Genomic DNA, 6,113 nt, shown 5'->3' with positions numbered 1-6,113 from the left:
AGACAGCGAGCTTGCTGCTTAGGAGTTATGGTTTAACCACCCAAGGAAATTAAAAAGTTGAGTGTAGGTAGGTTAGTACAGGGAGGAAACACAAGGAGTTTAGGGAAATTCAGTTTCAGACACAGGGAGGACATGATGTTTGAGAAAGCAGACTGAGAATCCAGACTGAAAATCCACGGTATTTTGTATTAAAGTGTGGGTGATGTCAGGTGAATAAACACCACAGTAAAAAACGCAAGTAACATTTGTTATGGAAATTTGGTTAGGATAAATCTATCCCTGTGTGTGCTGCGGCCGTTCCCAATTAGACAGAGTATTTTTGAGCGCTCAAGAATAGAGTTGAGCGACTTTTGGTTTTTTAGGGTCGAGTTTCGTTTCGTGAAACCCGACTTTTCCAAAAGTCGGGTCAAGCAAGATTGTCCGATTATAGGGAAAAGTCGGGGTCGTCCCGAAACACGAAACCCAATGTAAGTCAATGGGGAATAAAAGTCGGCAGTGAGAGGAGGACAGGAAACACACCTACAGTGCCCATTTGAATGCCAAAAGCATCAATTCTTCTTACTTAAGCTTGTCAACCTTAATTAACTTCATAATACAAGTTACGCACTGAAAAATGGGGGTTATTTGGCTAAATTGTGGGGGGGTAGGGCTGGCTCCAGGTTTTCATGTGCCCTGGGCGAAAGAGCGCCCCTTTAACACATACCACAACTCATCATGCTCCGATACGGCAGAGAAATAGCGGTATAGTACAATGAAAAATACTTCACTTTTTACATCTCATGACAAGGCCCATCTATTTCTCCATACAGGATCATTGGTCCCATATAATGTTTGAAACAGTATATGATGAGCTCCACATAATGCTACAGTATATGTTGGTCCCCATGGATGAAGCTCCACTGTCTTATGGGCCCAAATAATGCTCCAAACATAATGGGCTCCATTTCTAATGCTCTAGTGCATAATGGGCCCTGTAAATGCTGCTCCAGTGTCTGATGTCCACCTTTGGAATGTTCCAGTGTATGGTGGGCCCCATCTATCATTCTCCAGAGTATAGTGCTCCCCAAAAATTGCTGTCCCAAAATTGAAAACAATCAAATAAGTCTCCTCGCTAGGGAATCCCTGTACTAGTCTGGACTCCTCGTCGTCCCCATCTTCCATCTCATTGCAAGGTATTTCAACCTTGCAAGTGCTGTGATCCTGAGCAAGCAGGGGGGGCCCACTCGTTGGCGACGGCACTGGCACAGGGCCCCTGATAGTACGGTGGTGTGTCTGATGGCGGGTGGGCCGAACCTGCACTTTCATCTGCAGCTTCCTCTTTGTCACCGTGTAAGATGGAACTGTATATGGGAAGGGTAACCTGAGTTTCATCAGGGTCAGATTCAGGCCGTGTAGCGTGCGAGGGGAATGTAGTGGTCTGGGTAAATGTACCAGCAGATTCATTGAGCAGTGGCTGGGCATCAGTGCACTTGTGTCGCCCCCAGGAGTATGGTCGCCAGAGTGGCATTACCTTCCTCCTAGGGAGTGTGATGTCATGCTTGGGAGCAACGAAGGATCTCTCTAGCAGGTTAACAGATTGGGCGGCGTTATTCCCACGAGTCATGACCCTCCAAACAGCGTTCATGAAGGCAAAGTGTTTGTTTTACGTGGGCAGTATGGTTGCAAAGCTGAACCTTAAAGGAATGTCCAGAAGGGCACCACCAGGAGTGGAGCCTACGGTTAAATTCGACTCCACCTGGGAAACCTCAACCATGCCAGCTACAGAACAGATGCACACATTGCAAGCTTAATTCCGTTAACGAACGAGACTCCGTCATGCCCCGCGGTCCGAGTCCGGCTTACTAGAGGGACACGTGAGGCTCTGGCACATGAGATTGGCCAATAACTGGTGTGTCATGCCCTTACATGTCTGTGGCTGCATGTGCGCTACACTGAAAAGGCCAGCGTTTGTCGCTTACAGGTGCAGATAACCGGCTGAACAACGTTAGTGATGGGGATCACTGATTACAATTATTACCCGCGAACGATGATTTCCCAGTAAGTGCAGGTCAACCGCAGTTCCGGAATTAGGCCTAACCATCATTCCTGAAAAAATTAAAAACTTACGTGTGCAAACCACAGGTGCTGTAGCTTGCTTAACAGCTCGCCAGCCGTTCTCACGCCCAGTATGGATTACACGTGATTGCACAAAGGTGAGAAAGGGTACCGTATCCCCAGATAACATGTATGGATAGCGTACACATTCAAAATATATGTCTATACATCAGGAGGCAGGCTCAGATGGTGTTAGGCCCAGTATGGATTGCACGTGATTGCACAAAGGTTAGAAAGGGTACCGTATCCCCAGATAACATGTATGGATAGCGTACACATTCAAAATATATGTCTATACATCAGGAGGCAGGCTCAGACGGTGTTAGGCCCAGTATGGATTGCACGTGATTGCACAAAGGTTAGAAAGGGTACCGTATCCCCGGATAACATGTATGGATAGCATAGTGTACACATTCAAAATATATGTCTATTCATCAGGAGGCAGGCTCAGACGGTGTTAGGCCCAGTATGGATTGCACGTGATTGCACAAAGGTTAGAAAGGGTACCGTATCCCCGGATAACATGTATGGATAGCGTACACATTCAAAATATATGTCTATACATCAGGAGGCAGGCTCAAACGGTGTCAGGCACAGTATGGATTGCACAAAGGTTAGAAAGGGTACCGTATCCCCGGATAACATGTATGGATAGCATAGTGTACACATTCAAAATATATGTCTATACATCAGGAGGCAGGCTCATACGGTGTTAGGCCCAGTATGGATTGCACGTGATTGCACAAAGGTTAGAAAGGGTACCGTATCCCCAGATAACATGTATGGATAGCGTACACATTCAAAATATATGTCTATACATCAGGAGGCAGGCTCAGACGGTGTCAGGCACAGTATGGATTTGACGGCCCAGATTACACAGCGGAGGAGCAGGGAGAGGTAAAGATTGCAAATGCTGGGGCCCTGCCCAAGCAAGGGGGGCCCACTCGTGGGCGTCGGTACTGGCACTGGGCCCCTCATAGTACAGCGGTGTGTCTGACGGCGGGTGTGCACCACCACCGTCAGAGACACTTGATTGCACTATGAGGGACCCTGTGCCAGTGCCCGCGCCCAAGAGTCGGCCTACCCACCTGTCCAGGGCAACGGCACTCGCACGGTGTCGTGCGCTAGGTGGTGACCCCGGCCATGGGGGGGCAGGCAGCACAGTTAGGGAGTTTTAGAAAGTGGCATATGTTGATGTTGGACATTCAGCTGATGCAAAAGGCGAAATAGGTGAAGTCCCAGGAAGAGGTGGACCAAAGCAAGCCATTTTTCTGTCACCCTATGTGTCATCAGGGGAAGGTGGGACAAAATCCTTGGAAACCCATGCATGGTTCATTTTAATGAAGGTTAGATCATCCACATTTTGGGTTGACAGACGGGTCCTTTTTTCTGTCAGGATTGATCCAGCAGCACTGAAGACTCTTTCCGATAGCACACTTGCAGCTGGGCAAGCGAGCTCCTGTAAGGCATATTGGGCCAATTCAGGCCAGGTGTCCAGTTTAGCGGCCCAATAGTCAAAGGGGAATGACCTGTGTGGGAGAACATCGATATGGGAGGAAAAGTAGTTTGTAACCATAGTTGACAACTGCTGTCTCCTGTCACTTTCCATCGATGCAGTATTACCAGTTGTGTGAGCGGTATTTGAAAAATCAGTCCACAACATTGTCATGAAACCCCTGTCTCCAATGCCACTTCTGCTGTGTGCACCACGAACACCTCTGCCAAGCTGCCCCCCGCCCGTACGGCTCGTGTGAGAACCATCACCGCTGCTGTGTGCTGGGAATGCCTCAAGCAACCGATTTACCAGAGTTGCTTGTTTATTAGCCAATATTAGGTCAAGGTTCTCCTGTGGCATGATGTTTTGTAATTTGCCTTTATAGCGTGGATCCAGGATGCTGGCCAACCAGTAGTCGTCATCGTTCATCATTTTGGCAATGCGGGGGTCCCTTTTTGGGATCTGCAAGGCATAATCTGACATGTGGGCCAATGTTCCCGGTGTCAATGATGCACTGTGAGTGCTGGTTGGAGGAACACTTTCTGGCAAATCCACATCCCTCCAGTCACGCACAAACCCCGTACCAGACCTTGCCACGCCAACATTTTCACTTGCCCCACGAGATGCATCCTCCTCCCCTAAGTAATCATCCCCATCATCATCCTCCTCCTCCTCCACCTCGTCCAGGAGAGGTCCCTGAGCAGACAATGGCTGAATGTCATCAAGGATTCCCTCCTCCTCTTCCTCCTCATCAACATTGGCTGCAGACGCCTGCTCCTTAAGGTGCGTCAAAGTTTGCATGAGCAGACGCATAAGTGGGATGCTCATGCTTAGGATGGGGTCGTCTGCGCTTACCAGCCGTGTGCATTCCTCAAAACACTGAAGGACTTTACAGAGGTCTTTCAGCTTCGACCACTGCACACCTGTCAACTCCATGTCTGCTCTCAAAGTGCCTGGCCGTGTATCCTCCCACAAATGCATTATGGCCTGCCTCTGCTCGCACAGCCGCTCCACCATGTGCAGGGTGGAGTTCCACCTTGTTGCAATGTCGATAATGAGGCGGTGGTTGGGAAGGTGGAGCTATCGCTGCAGCTTCTGCATACGAACGGAGTGTACAGGCGACCGGCGGATGTGCGCGCACAGTCTTCGCACCTTCTGGAGCAGGGCTGTTAACTCCGGATAATTTTTGAGGAAGCACTGCACCACCAGGTTCAAGGTGTGAGCCAAGCAAGGTATGTGGCTGAGTTTTGAAAGGGCTATGGCTGCCACAAAATTACGGCCGTTATCACTAACTACCTTGCCTGCCTCAAGATGTACACTGCCCAGCCATGACTCAGTTTGTCGCTTCAAGTACTCGGCCAGTACCTCGGCGGTGTGTCTGTTGCCCAAACACATCATCTGCAACACAGCCTGCTGACGCTTTCCACTAGCTGCTCGATACGGGGACACATCGTGTGCAACAGTGGCAGCTGCAGATGGAGTGCTCGTACGACTGCGCTCTGTGGACGAGCTTTCGCTTTTGGAGGAGGAGGAGGAGGAGGAGGGTGGAACGCCTACAGCCAACTGTTTCCTATACCGTGGGCTAGGCAGCACTGTCCCACCACCGCTGTCCCCTGTGGACCCTGCATCCACCACATTAACCCAGTGCGCAGTGATGGACACGTAACGGCCCTGGCCATGCCGACTGGACCATGCATCAATTGTGAGGTGCACCTTTCCGCTCACTGACTGCTTGAGTGCATGGACAATGCGGTCTTTCACATGATGGTGGAGGGCTGGGATGGCTTTGCGAGAGAAGAAGTGGTGACTGGGTAGGTCATAGCGTGGTACTGCATAGGCCATGAGTTCGCAGAAAGCTGCGCTTTCCACCAACCGAAAGGGCATCATCTCAAACGAGATTAGTTTGGCAATATGGGCGTTCAAACCCAGTGTACGCGGATGAGAGACTGAGTACTTTCTTGACCTACTCATAGTGTCTGGGAGGGTGAGCTGGACTTGAGAGCTGCATATGGTGGAAGTAGCGGTGGACAGGGCGGACTGAGAGAGGGTTGATGATGGTGATGGAGTTGTTGTTCTTTCTGATGGCCTAGAATCAGTCTTTCGTTGATATAACAGTGGGATTCCCTGACTGCTGTGGCATTGCAACGACACCTCAACATTTGCTGCTGTGCTAACCGGTGGGCTTACAGTTGGGGAAACAATGTAGCGTTGCTGACTACCTTCGTTGTGATCAGTTGCACATGTGGCACTTGAGGTTTGGTGTTGTGTCCACACTTGCAAGTGCATGCTGGTTAAATGTCTAAGCATGCAACTGGTATTCAAATTTTTCAGATTTTTCCCTCGGCTAAAGGTCTTTGCGCACTTCTTACAGATAACCTTGACCTGATCATGAGGATTTTGTTCAAAAAAGTGCCACACTGCACTCTTCCTACTTTGGCAGACATTTTGCGGCCTAGCACGCTGTGATCTTTTGACCCTCTGGACAAGCTGTCCAGCAACTCTTTTGATGTTTGGAACCTGTCTT

Source organism: Dendrobates tinctorius, unplaced genomic scaffold (assembly GCF_039654945.1).
Source record: "Dendrobates tinctorius isolate UK_male_01 unplaced genomic scaffold, ASM3965494v1 ptg000084l, whole genome shotgun sequence".
NCBI classification, from domain to species: Eukaryota; Metazoa; Chordata; class Amphibia; order Anura; family Dendrobatidae; genus Dendrobates; species Dendrobates tinctorius.
The sequence above is the reverse complement of the archived record's forward strand: the minus strand, read 5'-3'. Positions refer to the sequence as shown.